The sequence below is a fragment of the Mus caroli genome, unplaced genomic scaffold (genome assembly GCF_978045245.1).
Source record: "Mus caroli unplaced genomic scaffold, Mus_caroli_1 scaffold_19, whole genome shotgun sequence".
Taxonomy (NCBI): Eukaryota; Metazoa; Chordata; class Mammalia; order Rodentia; family Muridae; genus Mus; species Mus caroli.
The window spans coordinates 70851754-70873214 of NW_028227274.1; positions in this window are offsets into that span (position 1 = coordinate 70851754).

The following is a 21461-nucleotide window of genomic DNA, read 5'->3' on the forward strand; positions in this document are numbered from 1 at the left end:
TTCTCCAAACTCCATGTTAGTAAACTGTAGCATAAATCATATTATGTTGTGAGTTAGAAGTGAAATAGGATTTAAAAATGTATACATGGATACAAACTCATATTCACATATGCACATGAACATACACTCACACTCTTAAAAATCAATTTGAAAAGGAAAAATCAATTAAATTTTTATCGATGAAGAAATTTTGCATTGTATTTCTCCATCTGTCAATATCTTAATATTAACTCTTATTAGATAATTGAATTGTTCCTGTGCTGTGCTTATTTTGAATTCCTTATATTAAGATATACTTCTACTTGTATTTTGTATGTCTAATGATACAATACACTTGATTTATCATATATGTGTCTCTCTGTATATATATATATATATATATATATATATATATATACACATATGATATCCAACTCATGATGTTAAATATTTATTCCTGATAAAACCATTTCACCCATTAATTCTGAGGTTTTCCACTGGATTTCTATTAAAAGTTACCTATTGGTCTTTGCCTCTCTAAATCTACTTTTGCTGATATCACACAGGGCAAACTAATATTTTATCCCTGTGAATCCTCTGCATTGACCTGCTTGCTGCCTCAGAAACCAAGATTTGCATGGTGTTGAGGAGTTGTTATTAAATTCCCCTGATGTTTTCTGTGCCTAGATTGATGAGGTTTTAAAATCTCCACGTTTTTGTCTTGCCTGAATTTCTACTGGAGAAGGTCATGGCAGGAAAGGTCCATGGTGGTTGAAGGCTTCAAAAATATCTTTGACACTAAACTTTAAGAGGCAGGAACTAGAGTGACAAGCCTGCCCAACTCAAAACACAAACTTCAAAGCCCAGTTGTAGACAGTGGTAGAGAGTCATAGAGAAGAAGGACTTTTAAAGGCCAGAAAGAAATATGAAAGGGGAGATTTAGAAGCTCATGATAAGTACCTGATATGAATTATTTCTATTCTAGGACAGTAGGACCCTCTGCCCAAGAGATACCTGCATCTTCTAAGACAGATGTGTATTAGTGCTTATTTTGAATCAGGTCTACTGATGCACCACATATGGAAGATAATTGCCATTATTAATATGAACTCACAACAGTCATATGTGTTCCTCACACAGACTCACACAGTTTCACCAAACTCTAAGAAAAGACCTTGAGATCCCAGACTCCAAATTTGTCATATAGATAAGATTTTGCTAAGGTTTTTTGTTTGTTTGCTTGCTTGTTTGCTTGCTTTTTTTCATAGCAGCACTACATTTTCCATAGAGAAAAGAGAATGAATAAATATTTCATACAAGTGAAGATTGATTGTGAAGATCATTAAAGTTATCTATTATCATGGTTCTTAAGATATTAGTAGATTTTAACAGGAGAAAACTGGGTAGTTGCATATAAATGGAATGTATAATAAATCCAACCTGTGTTTTATGAACGCAAGTCTTTAAATGCACCACACTGGCGCTCTTCTCTGCCCACGTGTCAGGATTGCATTTCTTCAATTCCATAAAATTAGGAATGGTCTATGTGTTTTTCTTTGAATGAAAAAAGTGGAAGAATGTGAAAGATAACACATATGTGAGACAGGAGGTGGTACACACAGAATCAAATCCCCTGTATCCACTTTTCATTTGTAGCAATCATGGAAGAGTCGAAGTGAGGCTTCTGAGAGTCTATGATAAAAGCATTCATGTCCCCTGTATGCATCATGCATACAGAGTTGTCAGGGTATCAACTAATTTTTTAAGCTATTAGATTAAGTAACTTCTGCATTGTCTTTGTTTATAGAGCACAAACTAACCTTTAATGTCTCATGAAAACACTTCTCTTAAACATTTTCAAAAGTGAAACTTGTAACAGGTGTGAATGTACTTCTATTTAGCACATAATAACTGACATTGTTTTTCATTCACTTCATGTATTGCTGTAATTATTGCAGTTATCCAAAGAATTCCTTGACGGGTCACTGGTTAGCTCACTTGGTTATAGCATGGTGCTAATAATGCCAAACTAGATTGTCAGGAGGTAGTGGCACACACCTTTGATCACAGCATTCAGGAGGCAGAGTCAGGTGGATCTCTGAGTTTGAGATTAGCCTGGTCTTACAGAGTGCTTTCCAGGATAAAAGAAGGATCCGATCCTTGGTATATTCATGGAACTAGTCTCTAAGTAACATCTCCACTTCTGGTTTGAAATAGTTAAAATTTCTTTTGTAATGCCTACAAGAACAAATTAGAAACTGAAGTTAAATACTCCTGGTATATTTCTAAGTTCAACATAAGATCCCTGCAGTTTTGATAGGCTAAACGTGTGTTTTCCTTAGTATCAGAGGGAAAATCCGAAAATGGATTTCTCTGTTACTTGGCAAAAATAACTTGGTTACTGATAAGAAATCTACATGCTTAGAAAAATTTGTGTTCTCTTACATCATTTTTAGTCATGGTTATTTCAGTTCTTCTACTCAACAATTTATAAAATGGGGCCTTGGTTCAACTTGGACTGCCCACATATTTACTATGTAGACCAGACTGGCTTTGGATTTGCATGAGTCACTTGTCTGAGCCACTGAGTGTTGAACTGGCATGAGCCTTCTTGCCAGGCCCTCTGCCGTAGTTAAAATTCTATCTTTACAGTGTAAACAAGCCAATGCGAGGACAGTGTTGTGTAAATAGTTGTATTTGCTTAATCGTATATCTAACACTGGCAATGTCTAGCACTGACAAAGCTTTCCCTTGAATATTTTGTATCTATAGCTGTTTTAATTTAGAGATATTGGAAGTCTTGCATGTGAGGTGATCAAGTGTATGTGTTAATTTTGTAGTCTTCTTTAAGCTACCACAATGTTTCATAAGATTCTCTTTTCTATCAATATTTCAGACACATCAGATTTTCTTATTACCACTTTTCTTCTTTATGGATCCTGTTTGAAATCCAGCTTTTCACAGTAGTAAACTTTTTTATTTATCTAAAAAAATCTTTATGCTAATTCCTCAAATAGTTCTTTGTTGTACTGTCTCTGGACTTTCTGTGATTCTGGTTTTATGAATTAGAGCATTTAACATTATTCCACATTTCCTTACTTTTTTGCTTTGTGAGAGTGTTTTTGTTGTTGTTTATTTTTTTTTGTTTTTTGTTTTATTCAGAAGGCTAACTGTATGGGATTCAAATATCTACATATATTCATATCTGGGTTTATGATATAGATGTATGTATATAGTTGGAAAATTATAAATATTAATATCTTGAAGATTTTTCTAGTATATACATAATCACAAATGTAGAAAACTCAAATTTGAAAGTTGAGTAGGAAATATGCATACAAATATTTATAGCAAAGCTATCTTCAATTTTTAAAAATATAAACAAGCCAAACAGCTATCAGTTTGTTACCTGATAAACTAAATGACTATGTAATTAAATTTGTTCATTTCTGAAAAGGAGCAGAGTACTCATGTGTTATGTGTGGGTCTCAGAAACATGCTAACTTCAAAACACCAAATGCACATACACAGAGTTCTGTATGATATATGCCTCTATCTACATGAGTTACTGAGCAAATGTCAATGTACTAGAGAGAAGACTGATAGTTGGTCGTTTCTGTCTAAGGGTTAGGAATGAATAGAGACTTCATACTAATGAGAGAAATTTAGGAGATAAGGAAAATACTCTAAACTCTTCAAACCATTTTGAATTGAAGATCATACAACCCTATATACTAAATATGAGTGAATTTTATAGCAGGTGTTTCAAAGAAGGCAGAGAGAAGTTAGCATCAAGGGAAGGGGGGGAAGAGAAAGGGGGAGATAATACAGCTGTGTTGATCTGCAGAGGTTCCTAACTTGGGCTCTGAGTCATTTCCTCTCTGTACACACACACACACACACACACACACACATGCATGAGATTCATAGCCTCCTTTCCAGTGCACAGGATGTTTTCACCTGTTGGCTAGAAGTGGCTGAGAGTTGCTGACTCATCCTCTGTCCTCCAATAGCATAATCAGCATTGATGATCACAATCATGCTGCATCCGGCTCTCAACTCTATTCTTCAAAGCTGTGATAGCTTTAATCTCATTTGTAGCAAGAGGCCAGCATTTGGAATAGTCATCAGTCCTGATTAGTAGAAATTTGTCAATGTCACCTGTGCATCAAGGACAGGACAAGGCCACTCGGAAGGGTTCTAGAGACAGTGGCAGCCTGCAGAAAGAGAAGCCATACTCATAAGTTTGAATGTGTATGTCTGATAACTGTAAAAATTCTTTCTTTGCTTTCGCTCCTCAATTTTGATAATGACCCCCCCTTGGCCATCTTTGTCATATCCAAAGACAATATTTGTAAAGTATGACTATACATACTGAAAATGTTGTAATCTTTATAATTAAAAGTATCTACCAGGGAGGGAAAAAAAGAAAAGAATAAATATTTATTCAGAATAAAGGGTAACATAAGTCAGGCAGTTGAAATATGATAAAGAGCCAGGCGGTGGTGGTATACACCTTTAATCCCAGCACTAGGGAGGCAGAGGCAGAGACAGACAGAGTTCTGAGTTCGAGGTCAGCCTAGTCTACAAAGTGAGTTCCAAGACAGCCAGCGCTATACAGAGAAACCCTGTGTCGAAAAACAAAACAAAACAAAACAAAACAAAACAGAAATATGATAAAGAAAGGTCTTTCTTCCTGTAAAAGAAAAGTGGTCTCAAGAGATACTGAGGAGCTTAGGTACTTCTGTAATGCCTGTCGCCATTCATAACATTTATAGGAATCAAAAATACATCATGTTCAGTAGCATTTTCAGGTTTGAATAGGCTAAGTACAAATTGATTTTCAGTCACATTTTCAGTGTATACAGTGTATAATTAAATAAAATATTGAACAATGTAAAGGTACCTTTAGGTACATATGCATCACTGAAAGAACATTTCTTTTCTTTTTCTTTTTTCTGAGACAGGGTTTCTCTGTGTAGCCCTGGCTGTCCTGGAACTCACTTTGTAGACCAGGCCTGGCCTCGAAACTCAGAAATCCTCCTGCCTCTGTCTCCCAAGTGCTGGGATGAAAGGTGTGTGCCACCATGCCTGGCTTGAAAGAATGTTTCTTAACTATATGAAACTATACATTAAAATAATATGCAAAGGAAAGGGTCAGATACATATGTACATATGACTAATAATAAGAGAATAAGCACATTTCTTTCTGTAGCTGTGGGTGGTTAATAACAGAATGATCAGAAACCACATGAGAACTTCAGATATGGTGTCACATGAAGGTTCTTTCCTAAGGCTTTCACCATATCCTGTGCACAGTGCTTTAAGGAGTAGGATTCTGGAGAGACTTAAGGTAAGGAAGAGCTAAAATGAAATTTGATGTTCTTGCCTGAAGGTACACTTGGGGTTTTCATAATGCAGCTGTTTCTAGAACAAATCTCCAGCTTACACTATAGTGGCTGCAAATGATTTTCAATAACCAGTCTCACTAGTACATCAAAAGAACCCTAAATGGTCTGAAGGGAAGATATTGTTATCCACAAAGCCAGGAGGTAATTTCAAACCTGATTCTGGGGATAGTGAAACTCTTTCTTATTTTGTGCATGAATTGGAGATAGCTGGGGACCATCCTGGGCCACTTCCATCAACCTGGATGTATTGGTTTGCCTTGCATTTTCTTTGTTTTTCTTGATGTCGTTGGGATCAGTGAAAAAAGGCAAATTGACAGAGTGCCACAAATTGTTTTCTGTCCATGTTTATCACAGAATGATAAAAACCTCTGCATGTCAGAGCAAGAGAGATAGGAATGCTCAGAACCCAGTTCTATGTGTTATAGAACAGGAAGTGGCCATGCACGGAGCCTATGGCAGACAAGACAGAAGCTACTGTTAATATCAGACAGAGGTTAACCAAAATGATAACATAAACATAATGCAGTGGTCAATCTAAATGATATGCTATCAAGAGAAAAACAAGATAGGGCATTTCATGTTGTCTCTGTATTATTATCCTATTTCACCATTGTGATCTGATTGACATAACCGCATCATAATGTCTTTTAAGAAGAGCCAAAGTAGGCTGTCTGTGCATTCACTTTGGAAATTATACATGCAACCTCCTAGTGACAACTTTATGAGCAAGACAAAACTTTCCCAAAGTATGGCTATGGCTAACCTAATTAGCATTCCATCAAAGTTCACACTCAGTCAAGCAAAGTCAATCTTCAAAAAAAAAATATTTACTGAAGTGCTATCATACATGTCATTGGAAATATTGTTTCCTTCAAAGAAAATTTGAGCTTGCAGAACCATTTTTATGAACTTTACATTTTTAATTGAAATAAACCCAAAAGAGCAGCAGTTCACCAAGGTTATGCTCTAAACATTCAGGCTCTCCTGCCCTAAAAATGGAAAATTTGTTAATGAAGAGATGGCCAGCGTCAGTAAGATACAATTTCATGTGTCACAGACAGACCAGGTTAACAAAGTCCTTCATTTTACAGGTCTCAAGTTCAAAAGGCTATGACTTAATAATATAAATGGTTACCCAATGATGAGGCTTAGTAGGCTCATCATTAGTAGGAAATACTAAGCAAAACCAGGCTCTGACTGCAGAGTCTATCTTTAAAACACAGAAGCCTCATCCTCTCTACAATGACAGATGATTGTTTTGCTGTTGCTACCAAGTCCTGCAAATGGAATCTTGTATCATTCATAACAGAAAATACAATTGTCCGGATTCAGTTATTTGTTGTCAGCTGAAAACTTCTTATGCTTTGGCTGCTGTGAAAACCCCTTTGATATCTTGCAAACAACTTCCTGGATGCACAGCCTTGTCAGAGAAGAGAGGAAGGATAATAAACTAAAGAGAGGAAGGGGAAAGCACTCACTTTCCAAAAAGTAGAGAATAGAAATGGTAGTTGTATGTCATTATAAGAATAATGACTCTCATCCTTCTAGTCTGAACTGATGCCCTGAGCAGACCTTGGGCACTAGCACCTTACCCAGTCCCAAAACACCCAGAGGAAGCCCGACAAGTCCAGAATCATAGGTGAGGAGGCCACAATATCTGCCCCAACACTGGGAGTAACTGGGACCAGCTGGATCCAGGGACACAGAAATGCCCTCCCCAACCCTCCCTCCCCCACGCCCTGTCAGTGGCACTGGTTCCTTCTGGTATGAGCCAGTGCCAAGCAGACCTTGGGCACTAGTCCCACACTCAGTTACACAACATCCAGAGGAAGCTCAACTCTTAGGTGCTCTAACACACCCAGGATCACAGGACCTCATGAGCTTGGTCATACCAGGATTTCAGGATCCCAGAGGCAATTTCACTCCCAGGAACTCTGACATACCCAGGATCTGAGGATAACAGGATCCGGAAAGCACAGAATCACAGAGCCAGCTGGACTTTAAGGGGTTCTGACACAACCAGGATCAAAGGAAGGACAGGCTCCATTCAGAGACAGTGAGGGCAGATCACACTAGCGATAACCAGATATTGAGAGGCAATTGTAAGAACATAAGCAACAGAAACCAAGGTAACTTGGTATCATCAGAACCCATTCCTCCCACCATAGCAAGTCCTGGATAAACCATCACACTGGAAAAGCAAGATTCAGATCTAAAATCACTTCTCATGATGATAATAGAGGACTTTAAAAAGGACATAGATAACTTCCTTTAAAAAATGCAGAAGAACACAGGTAAACAGGTAGAAGCCCATAAAGATGAAACACAAAATTCCCTTAAAGATTTATAAGAAAACACAAACAAACAGGTGAAGGGATTGAACAAGATCATCCAGGATCTGAAAATGGAAATAGAAACAATAAAGAAATCACAAAGGGAGACAACCCTGGTGTCTTAGTCAGGGTTTCTACTCCTGCACAAACATCATGACCAAGAAGCAAGTTGGGGAGGAAAGGATTTATTCGGCTTATACTTCCAAATTGCTGTTCATCACCAAAGGAGGTCAGGACTAGAACTCAAGCAGGTCAGGATACAGGAGCTGATGCAGAGGCCATAGAGGAATGTTTCTTACTAGCTTGCTTCCCCTGGCTTGCTCAGCTTGCTTGCTTATAGAACCCAAGGCTACCAGCCCAGGGATGGTACTACCCACAATGGGCCCTCCTCACTCGATCACTAATTGAAAAATGCCTTACAGCTGGATCTCATGGAGGAATTTCCTCAACTGAAGCTCCCTTCTCTGTGATAGCTCTAACCTGTGTCAAGTTGACACACAAAACCAACAAGTATACCTGGAGATAGAAAACCTAGGAAGAGATCAGTAGTCATAGATGCAAGCATCACCAACAGAATACAAGAGATAGAAGAGAGAATCTCAGGTGCAGAAAATACCATAGAAAACACTGTAACAACAGTCAAAGAAAATGCACAAAAGCTCCTAAGACAAAACATCCAGGAAATCCAGGACACAATGAGAAGATGAAACCTAAGGATAATAGGTATAGAAGAGAACAAAGCTTTCCAACTTAAAAGGCCAGTAAATGTCTTCAACAAAATTATAGAAGAAAACTTCCCTAACCTAAAGAAAGAGATGCCTATGAAAATGCAAGAAGCCTACAGAACTCCAAAATAGACTGGAACAGAAAAGAAATTCCTCACTTCACATAATCAAAACACCAAATGCACAAAAAAAGAAAGAATATAAAAGCAGAAAGGGAAAAGATCAAGTAATATATAAAGGCAGACCTATCAGAACCACACCAGACTTCTCGCCAGAGACTATAAATGCCATAAGATCCTGGCCAGATGCCATGCAGACCCTAAGAGAACACAAATGCCAATGCAGATTACTCTACTCAGCAAAACTCTCAATTATAAGATATTCCATGACAAAACCAAATTTACAAGATATCTTTCCACAAATCCAGCCCTAAAAAGGATAATATATGAAAAACTCCAACACAAGGAGGGAAACTACACCCTAAAAAAAAAAAAAAAAAAACAAAAAAACAAAAAAACAAGAAAGTAATCTTTCAAAAAACAAAAGAGAAGGTAGCCAAACAAGCATAATTTTGCCTCTAATAACAAAAATAACAGTAAGCAACAATCACTTTTCCTTAATACCTCTTAACATCAATGGACTAAATTCTCCAATAAAAATACATAGACTGGGGGCCACAGACCTCTTCCTGTCTGACCAGCACCTGGGAGGATGGGGCGCAGGGTCAGCTGACACCTGCCAGCTATCCACGACACCCGCCACAGGATCTTGAGACTTCTGGTGAGTGGAACACAGCTTCTGCTCCAGTCCAACTTCGCGCGGGACCTGAGACTGCATTAGTTAGGGAAGCAGAAAACCTGCCTGAGTAGGGCCACAAGCCTCTTCCGGTCTGACCAGCACCAGAGTAGCTAGGGCACAGGGTCAACTGACACCCACCAGCTACCCACGACACCCGTCACAGGATCTTAAGACTTCTGGTGAGTGGAACACAGCGTCTGCTCCAATCTTTAAACAGTGACAATGATAACAACTAACCCCAGAGATTACCAGATGGCGAAAGGTAAACGTAATAATCTTACTAACAGAAACCAAGACCACTCACCATCATCAGAACCCAGCACTCCCACTTCGCCCAGTCCAGGGCACCCCAACACACCAGAGAAGCTAGACACGGATCTAAAAGCATATCTCATGATGATGGTAGAGGACATCAAGAAGGACTTTAATAACACACTTAAAGAAATACAGGAGAACACTGCTAAACAGGTAGAAGACATTAAAGAGGAAGCACAAAAATCCCTTAAAGAATTGCAGGAGAACACTGCTAAAAAGGTAGAAGACATTAAAGAGGAAGCACAAAAATCCCTTAAAGAATTGCAGGAAAACCAGACCAAACAGGTGATGGAATTGAATAAAACCATCCAAGACCTAAAAAGGGAAGTAGAGACAATGAAGAAAACCCAAATTGAGGCAACGCTGGAGATAGAAACCCTAGGAAAGAAATCTGGAACCATAAATGTGAGCATCAGCAACAGAATACAAGAGATGGAAGAGAGAATCTCAGGTGCAGAAGACTCCATAGTTCTCTCATCGGCACGACAATCAAAGAAAATACAAAATCCAAAAAGATCCTAACTCAAAACATCCAGGAAATACAGGACAAAATGAGAAGACCAAACCTACGGATAATAGGAGTAGATGAGAATGAAGACTTTCAACTCAAAGGACCAGCAAATATCTTCAACAAAATTATAGAAGAAAACTTCCCAAACCTAAAGAAAGAGATGCCCATGAACATACAAGAAGCTTACAGAACTCCAAATAGACTGGACCAGAAAAGAAATTCCTTCCGACACATAATAATCAGAACAACAAATGCACTAAATAAAGATAGAATACTAAAAGCAGTAAGGGAAAAAGGTCAAGTAACATATAAAGGCAAGCCTATCAGAATTACACCAGATTTTTCACCAGAGACTATGAAAGCCAGAAGGGCCTGGACACATGTTATACAGAAACTAAGAGAACACAATTTCCAGCCCAGGCTACTATACCCAGCCAAACTCTCAATTACCATAGATGGAGAAACCAAAGTATTCCACGACAAAACCAAATTCACACATTATCTTTCCATGAATCCAGCCCTTCAAAGATAATAACAGAAAAAAACCAATACAAGGACGGAAAAAGCAAGAAGGTAATCCCTCAACAAACCTAAAAGAAGACAGCCACAATAACAGAACACAAACTCTAACAACAAAAATAAAAGGAAGCAACAATTACTTCTCCCTAATATCTCTTAATATCAATGGACTCAACTCCCCAATAAAAAGACATAGACTAACAGACTGGCTACAGAAACAGGACCCAACATTTTGCTGCTTACAGGAAACTCATCTCAGAGAAAAAGATAGACACTACCTCAGAATGAAAGGCTGGAAAACAATTTTCCAAGCAAATGGTAGGAAGAAACAAGCTGGAATAACCATTATAATATCTGATAAGATTGACTTCCAACCCAAAGTCATCAAAAAAGACAAGGAAGGGCACTTCATTCTCATCAAAGGTAAAATCCTCCAAGAGGAACTATCAATTCTAAATATCTATGCTCCAAATACAAGGGCAGCCACATTCATTAAAGATACTTCAGTAAAGCTCAAAGCACACATTGCACCTCACACAATAATAGTGGGAGACTTCAACACACCACTTTCACCAATGGACAGATCGTGGAAGCAGAAACTAAACAGGGACACAGTGAAACTAACAGAGGTTATGAAACAAATGGATCTGACAGATATCTACAGAACATTTTATCCTAAAACAAAAGGATATACCTTCTTCTCAGCACCTCACGGGACATTCTCCAAAATTGACCACATAATTGGTCACAAAACAAGCCTCAACATATACAAAAATATTGAAATTGTCCCATGCATCCTATCAGATCACCATGGACTAAGACTGATCTTCAATAAAAAATAAATAATAGAAAGCCAACACACACGTGGAAACTAAACAAGACTCTTCTCAATGATACCTTGGTCAAGGAAGGAATAAAGAAAGAAATTAAGGACTTTCTGGAGTTTAATGAAAATGAAGCCACAACATACCCAAACTTATGGGACACATTGAAAGCATTTCTAAGAGGAAAACTCATAGCTCTGAGTGCCTCCAAAAAGAAACTAGAGAGAGCACACATTAGCAGCTTGACAACACACCTAAAAGCTCTAGAACGAAAGGAAGCAAATTCACCCTAGAGGAGTAGACGGCAAGAAATAATCAAACTCAGGGGTGAAATCAACCAAGTGCAAACAAGAAGAACAATTCAAAGAATCAACCAATTGAGGAGCTGGTTCTTTGAGAAAATCAACAAGATAGATAAACCCTTAGCCAGACTCACTAGAGGGCATAGGGAAAGTATTCTAATTAACAAAATCAGAAATGAAAAGGGAGACATAACAACAGACCATGAAGAAATCCAAAACACCATCAGATCCTTCTACAAAAGGCTATACTCAACAAAACTGGAGAACCTGGATGAAATGGACAAGTTTCTAGACAGATAACAGGTACCAAAGTTGAATCAAGATCAGGTTAATGATCTAAACAGTCCCATATCCCCTAATGAAATAGAAGCAGTCATTAATAGTCTCCCAACCAAAAAAAGCCCAGGACCACATGGGTTTAGTGCAGAGTTCTATCAAACCTTCAAAGAAGATCTAATCCCAGTTCTTCACAAACTATTCCACAAAATAGAATCAGAAGGTACTCTACCCAACTCACTCTATGAAGCCACAATTACTCTGATACCTAAACCACATAAAGACCCAACACAGATAGAGAACTGCAGACCAATTTCCCTTATGAATATTGATGCAAAAATCCTCAATAAAGTTCTCGCTAAACGAATTCAAGAACACATCAAAACAATCATCCATCCTGACCAAGTAGGTTTCATCCCAGGGATGCAAGGATGGTCCAGTATACGAAAATCCATCAATGTAACCCATTATATAAACAAACTCAAAGACAAAAACCACATGATCATCTCATTAGATGCTGAAAAAGCATTTGACAAAATCCAACACCCATTCATGATAAAAGTCTTGGAAAGATCAGGAATTCAAGGCCCATACCTAAACATGATAAAAGCAATATACAGCAAACCAGTAGCCAACATCAAAGTAAATGGTGAGATGCTGGAAGAAATCCCACTAAAATCAGGGACTAGACAAGGCTGCCCACTCTCTCCCTACCTATTCAACATAATACTTGAAGTCCTAGCCAGAGCAATTAGACAACAAAAGGAGATCAAGGGGATACAAATTGGAAAAGAAGAAGTCAAAATATCGCTTTTTGCAGATGATATGATAGTATATATAAGTGACCCTAAAAATTCCACCAGAGAACTCCTAAGCCTGATAAATAGCTTCGGTGAAGTAGCTGGATATAAAATTTATTCAAGAAAGTCAATGGCCTTTCTGTACACAAAGGATAAACAGGCAGAGAAGGAAATTAGGGAAACAACACCCTTCTCAATAGTCACAAACAATATAAAATACCTTGGAGTGCCTCTAACTAAGGAAGTGAAAGATCTGTATGACAAGAACTTCAAGTCCCTGAAGAAAGAAATTAAAGAAGATCTCAGAAGATGGAAAGACCTCCCATGCTCATGGATTGGCAGGATCAACATTGTAAAAATGGCTATCTTACCAAAAGCAATCTACAGATTCAATGCAATCCCCATCAAAATTCCAACTCAATTCTTCAACGAATTAAAAGGGCAATCTGCAAATTCATCTGGAACAACAAAAAACCTAGGATAGCAAAAACTCTTCTCAAGGATAAAAAACCTCTGGTGGAATCACCATGCCTGACCTAAAGCTTTACTACAGAGCAATTGTGATAAAAACTGCATGGTACTGGTATAACGACAGACAAGTAGACCAATGGAACAGAATTGAAGACCCTGAGATCAACCCACATACCTATGGTCACTTGATCTTTGACAAGGGAGCAAAAACCATCCAGTGGAAAAAAGACAGCATTTTCAACAAATGGTGCTGTCACAACTGGCGGTTATCATGTAGAAGAATGGGAAATGATCCATTCCTATCTCCTTGTACTAAGGTCAAATCTAAGTGGATTAAGGAACTCCACATAAAACCAGAGACACTGAAATTTATAGAGGAGAACATACGGAAAAGCCTCGAAGATATAGGTACAGGGGAAAAATTCCTAAATAGAACAGCAAAGGCTTGTGCTGTAAGATCGAGAATCGATAAATGGGACCTCATAAAGTTGCAAAGCTTCTGCAAGGCAAAAGACACTGTCAATAAGACAAAAAGGCCACCAAGAGATTGGGAAAGGATCTTTACCTATCCTTAATCAGATAGGGGACTAATATCCAATATATATAAAGAACTCAAGAAGGTGGACCGCAGAAAACCAAATAACCCCATTACAAATGGAGCTCAGAGCTAAACAAAGAATTCTCACCTGAGGAATACTGAATGGCTGAGAAATACCTGAAAAAATGTTCAGCATCCTTAGTCATCAGGGAAATGCAAATCAAAACAACCCTGAGATTCCACCTCACACCAGTCAGAATAGCTAAGATCAAAAACTCAGGTGACAGCAGATGCTGGCTAGGATGTGGAGAAAGAGGAACACTCCTCCATTGTTGTTGGGATTGCCAGCTTGTACAACCACTCTGGAAATCAGTCTGGTGGTTCCTCAGAAAATTGGACATAGTACTACCGGAGGATCCAGCAATACCTCTCCTGGGCATATATCCAGAAGATGTTCCAACTGGTAAGAAGGACACATGCTTCACTACATTCATAACAGCCTTATTTATAATAGCCAGAACCTGGTAAGAACCCAGATGTCCCTCAACAGAAGAATGGATACAGATAATGTGGTACATTTACACAATGGAGTACTACTCAGCTATTAAAAGGAATGAATTTATGAAATTCCTAGGTAAATGGATGGATCTGGAGGGCATCATCCTGAGTGAGGTAACATATTCACAAAGGAAAATATGTACTCACTGATAAGTGGATATTAGCCCAAAAACTTAGGATACCCAAGATATAAGATACAATTTGTTAAACGCATGAAACTCAAGAAGAACGAAGACCAAAGTGTGGACACTGTGCCCCTTCTTGGAATTGGGAACAAAACACCCATGGGAAGAGTTACAGAGATAAAGTTTGGAGCCCTGAAGAAAGGATGGACCATCTAAAGACTGCCATATCCAGGGATCCATCCCATAATCAGCTTCCAAACGCTGACACCATTGCATACACTAGCAAGATTTTGCTGAAAGGACCCAGATATAGCTGTCTCTTGTGAGACAATGCCGGGGCCTAGCAAACACAGAAGTGGATGCTCACAGTCAGCTATTGGATGGATCACAGGGCCCCCAATGGAGGAGCTAGAGAAAGTACCCAAGGAGCTAAAGGGAACTGCAACCCCATAGGTGCAACATTATTATGAACTAACCAGTACCCCACAGCTCTTGACTCTAGCTGCATTTGTATCAAAAGATGGCCTAGTCGGCCATCACTGGAAAGAGAGGCCCATTGGACTTGCCAACTTTATATGCCCCAGTACAGGGGAATGCCAGGGCCAAGTGGTGGGGGTGGGTGGGTGGGGGACTGGGGGGGGATTGTATTGGGGACTTTTTGGATAGCATTGGAAATGTAATTGAGGAAAATACCTAATAAAAATAAAATAAAATAAAATAAAATAAATAAAAAATACTTTAATGTAAAAAAAAATACATAGACTATCAGACTGGATATATAGACAGGACCAAGCATTTTGCTGCATACAGAAAATGCACCTCAATGACAAAGACAGAAACTACCTTAGAATAAAAGGCTGGAACAAATCTTTCTGGGCTAATGGTCCCAAGAAACAAGCTGGAGAAGCCATTCTAATATTGAATAAAATTGACTTTCAAACAAAAGTTATCAAAAAAGATAAGGAAGGACACTTCATACTCCTCAAAGAAAAAAATCTACCAAGATGAACTCTCAATTCTGAACACTTTTGCTCTAAATGCAGGACAAACCACATTCAAATAGAGCTCAAAGCACACATTGCACCTCACACAATAATAGTGTGAAACTTCAACTCCTAGGAATACTCTTAGGAATGGATAGATCATGGGAACAGAAAATGAACAAAGACAATGAAACTAGCTGAAGTTATAGACCAAGTGGATTTAACAGATATTTATAGAACATGTCATCCTAAAACAAAAGAATATACCTTTTTCTTAGCACCTCATGATACCTTCTCCAAAACTGATCATATAATTGGTCACAATACAGGACTCAATAGATACAAGAATATTGAAATAATCCCATGGATCCTATCAGATCCCCATGGACTAAGGATAGTCTACAATAACAACAAAAACAACAAAAAGCCCACATACACAGGGAAGCTGAACAACAGTCTATTCAATGATAACACGGTCAAGGAAGAAATAAAGGAATTAAAGACTTGTCAGAATTCTATAAAAATAAAGGCACATCATACCAAAATTTATGGGCCACAATGAACGCAGTGCTAAGAGGAAAACTCATAGCTCTAAGTGCCTACAAATGAAAATGGAGAAAGCATGCACTAGCAGCTTGACAACACACCTGAAAGCTCTAGAACAAAAAGAAGCAAATACACCCAAGAAGAGTAGATGGTAGGAAATGATCAAACTCAAGGCTGAAATCAACCAAGTAGAAACAAAAAGAACATATACAAACAATCAACAAAACCAACAGCTGGTTCTTTGAGAAATTCAACAACATAGATAAATCCTTAGCCAGACTAACCAAAGAGCACAGAGACACTATCCAGATTAATAAAAATTATAAATTAAAAGGGGGACATAACAATGGAAAATGAGGAAATTTAAAAAAAATCATCACATCCTACTACAAAAACCTATACTCAACCAAATTGGAAAATCTCTTTCTAGACAGATACCAGGTGCCAAAATTAAATCAGAATCGGATAAACTACCTAAAGATTCTCATAACCCTAAAGAAATAAAGTAGTCATTAAAAGTCTCTCAAATAAAAATGCCCAGGACCAGATGGTTTTAGTGCAGAATTCCATCAGACCTTCAAAGACCTAATACCAATATTCTTTAAACTATTCTACAAAATAGTTTGTAGGAAGAAAACAGAAGGAAGACTACCTAATTTGTTCTATGAAGCCACAATTACACTTATACCTAAACTACACAAAGACACAATAAAGAACTTCAAACCAGTTTCCCTTAAGATCATCGATGCAAAAATACTCAGTAAAATTCTTGAAAACCTGAATCCAAGGATGCATCAAAACGATAATTCACCATAACCAAGTAGGCTTCATCCCAGGGATGCAGAGATGGCTCAATATAAAGAAATTCATCAACATAATCCACTACATAAACAAACTCAAAGAAAAAAAAACCACATGATTATTTCATTAGATGCTGAAAAAGCATTTCAAAAAATTGAATATCTCTTCATGATAAAAGTCTTGGAAAGATCAGGTCCCATAACTATACTTTTGAAAGCAATATATGGCAAACAAGTAGCCAACATTAAAGTAAATGGAGAGAAACTTGAATTGATCCCATTAAAATTAGGGACTAGACAAGGCTGCCCACTTTCTTCCTATCTATTCATTATAGTACTTGAAGTTCTAGCTAGAGCAAATAGACAGCAAAAAGAGGTCAAAGGGATACAAATTTGAAAGGGAGAAGTGAAAATATCACTATTTGCAGATGACATAATAGTATATATAAGTGACCCCAAAAAATCCACCAGAGAACCCCTAAACCTTACAAACAACTTCAGCAAAGTGAGTGGATATAAAATTCACCCAAACAAATCAGTAATGTTCCTCTACTCAAAGGATAAACATGCTAAGAAAGAAATTAGGGAAATGACACACTTCACAATAGTTCTAAATAATATAAAATGCCCTCGTGTGACTCTAACCAAACAAGTGAATGATCTGTATGACAAGAACTTAATTTTCTGAAGGAAGAAATCAAAAAATACCTCAGAAAATGGAAAGATCTCCCATGCTCATGGATTGGCAGGATTAATATAGTAAAAATGGCCATCTTGCCAAAAGCAATCTACAAATTCAATGCAGTCTCCATCAAAATCCCAACTCAATTTTCATTGAGTTAGAAAGAACTATTTTCTAATTCATTTGGAATAACAAGAAACCCAGGATAACAAAAACCTAGGATATAAAACACTATACTCAACAATTAAAGTCCTTCTGAGGGAATCACCATACATGACCTCAAACTGTATTACAGAGCAGCAGATAAAAACTGTATGGTACTGGTATACAGACAGGCAGATAGATCAATGGAATAGAATTGAAGTTCCAGAAATTAACCTACACTCCTATGGTCACTTGATCTTTGACAAAGGAGCTAAAAATATCCAATGTTAAAAAAGACAGCATTTTCAACAAATAGTGCTGGTTCAACTTGAGGACAGCATGTAGAATAATGCAAATCAACCCATTCTTACCTCTGAGTACAAAGCTCAAGTCCAAGTGGATCAATGACCTCCACATAAAAACAGATACACAGAAAGTAGAGGAGAAAGTGGGAAAGAACCTCAAACAAGTAGGCACAAGGGAAAAGTTCCTGAACAGAACACCAATGGCTTATGCTCTAAGATCAAGAATCAATAAATGGAACCTCATTAAATTGCCAAGATTCTGTAAGACAAAGGACACTGCCAATAGGGCAAAATGGCAACCAACCTATTGGGAAAAGATCTTTACCAATCCTACATCCAATAGAGGGCTAATTGTATATCCAATATATACAGAGAGGTCAAGTTAGACTCCAAAGAATCAAATAACCCCATTAAAAATGGGGTGCAGAGCTAAACAAAGAGTTCTCGACTGAGGAATACCGAATGATTGAGAAGAAACTAAAGAAATGTTCAATATACTTAGTCATCAGGAAAATGCAAATCAAAATAACCCTGAGATTCTATCTCACACCAGTCAGTATGGCTAAGATCAAAAACTAAGGTGACAGAAGATGACGGGGAGGATGTGGAGAAAGCAGACACTTATCCACTGTTGGTTGGATTGCAAGCTGGTAAAACCACTCTGAAAATCAGTCTGGCAGTTCCTGAGAAAACTGGATATAGTATTACCTGAAGACCTACTTATATCACTCCTGGGCATAAACCTAAAAGATTGTCCAACATAAACAAGGACACATGCTCCACTATGTTCATAGCCATATTTATAATAGACAGAACTTAGAAAGAACCCAGATGTCCTTCAACAGAGGAACGGATACAGAAAATGTGATACATTTACACAATGGAGTACTACTCAGCTATTAAAAACAATGATTTTATGAAAATTTTCAGCAAATGGATGGATCCGGAAGATATAATCCTGAGTGAGGTAACACAATCACATTAAGAACACACATAGTGCCGGTCCACTTGAGTATTGGGGTGCCTTGCCAGAGGAGTCTCCGGACACCCACAAGAACCCGCACAGGACTCCCCACAGGATCCTAAGACCTCTGGTGAGTGGAACACAGTGTCTGCACCAATCCACTTGTGCGGGACCTGAGACTGCATTAACTAGGGAAGTAGGCAACCCGGCCTCTGCTGGGGCACAAGTCCCTTCCGGTCCACTCGAGTATCGGGGTGCCTTGCCAGAGGAGTCTCCGGACACCCGCAAGGACCCAAACAGGATTCCCCACGGGATCCTAAGACTTCTCGTGATTGGAACACAACTTCTGCCAGGAGGCAGGCTCGAACACAAGATATCTGGGCACCTTCCCTGCAAGAATAGAGCTTGCCTGCAGAGAATACTCTGACCACTGAAACTAAGGAGAGAGCCAGCCTCCCAGGTCTGCTGATAGAGGCTAACAGAGTCTCCTGAGGAACAAGCTCTAACCAGAGACAACTATAACAGCTAGCTTCAGAGATTACCAGATGGCGAAAGGCAAACGTAAGAATCCTACTAACAGAAATCAAGACCACTCACCATCATCAGAATGCAGCACTCCCACCCCACCTAGTCCTGGGCACCCCAACACAGCCGAAAATCTAGACCCAGATTTAAAAGCATATCTCATGATGATGGTAGAGGACATCAAGAAGGACTTTCATAACTCACTTAAAGAAATACAGGAGAGCACTGCTAAAGAGTTACAGGTTCTTAAAGAAAAACAGGAAAACACAACCAAACTGGTAGAAGTCCTTAAAGAAAAACAGGAAAACACAACCAAACTGGTAGAAGTCCTTAAAGAAAAACAGGAAAACACATCCAAAGCAACTCAGCTTCAGGACAGGTCCTGTTTTGGGCCTTCGTCTTCGGCCAGGAGGGAGGTCCGAACACCAGATATCTGTGCACCTTTCCTGTAAGAGGAGAGCTTGCCTGCAGAGAGTGCTCTGACCACTGAAACTCAGAGGAGAGAGCTAGTCTCCCAGGTCTGCTGATAGAGGCTAACAGAATCACCCGAGGAACAAGCTCTAACCAGAGACAACTATAACAACTAGCTCCAGAGATTACCAGATGGTGAAAGGCAAACATAAGAATCCTACTAACAGAAATCAAGACCACTCACCATTATCAGAATGTAGCACTCCCACCCCACCTAGTCCTGGACACCCCAACACAACCGAAAGCTAGACCCAGATTTAAAAGCATATCTCATGATGATGGTAGAGGACATCAAGAAGGACTATAATACTGACTTAAAGAAATACAGGAGAACACTGCTAAAGAGTGACAAATCCTTAAAGAAAAACAGGAAAACACAACCAAACAGGTAGAAGTCCTTAAAGAAAAACAGGAAAACACATCCAAACAGGTGATGGAAATGAACAAAATCATGCTAGACCTAAAAAGGGAAGTAGACACAATAAAGAAAACCCAAAATGAGGCAATGCTGGAGATAGAAACGCTAGGAAAGAAATCTGGAACCATAGATGTGAGCATCAGCAACAGAATACAAGAGATGGAAGAGAGAATCTCAGGTGCAGAAGATTCCATAGAGAACATCGGCACAACAATCAAAGAAAATACAAAACGCAAAAAGATCCTAACTCAAAACATCCAGGAAATACAGGACACAATGAGAAGACCAAACCTACAGATAATAGGAATAGATGAGAATGAAGATTTTCAACTTAAACGACAGGTCCTGTTTTGGGCCTTCGTCTTCGGCCAGGAGGGAGGTCCGAACACCAGATATCTGTGCACCTTTCCTGTAAGAGGAGAGCTTGCCTGCAGAGAGTGCTCTGACCACTGAAACTCAGAGGAGAGAGCTAGTCTCCCAGGTCTGCTGATAGAGGCTAACAGAATCACCCGAGGAACAAGCTCTAACCAGAGACAACTATAACAACTAGCTCCAGAGATTACCAGATGGTGAAAGGCAAACATAAGAATCCTACTAACAGAAATCAAGACCACTCACCATTGTCAGAATGTAGCACTCCCACCCCACCTAGTCCTGGACACCCCAACACAATCGAAAGCTAGACCCAGATTTAAAAGCATATCTCATGATGATGGTAGAGGACATCAAGAAGGACTATAATACTGACTTAAAGAAATACAAGAGAACACTGCTAAAGAGTGACAAATCCTTAAAGAAAAACAGGAAAACACAACCAAACAGGTAGAAGTCCTTAAAGAAAAACAGGAAAACACATCCAAACAGGTGATGGAAATGAACAAAATCATGCTAGACCTAAAAAGGGAAGTAGACACAATAAAGAAAACCCAAAATGAGGCAATGCTGGAGATAGAAACGCTAGGAAAGAAATCTGGAACCATAGATGTGAGCATCAGCAACAGAATACAAGAGATGGAAGAGAGAATCTCAGGTGCAGAAGATTCCATAGAGAACATCGGCACAACAATCAAAGAAAATACAAAACGCAAAAAGATCCTAACTCAAAACATCCAGGAAATACAGGACACAATGAGAAGAC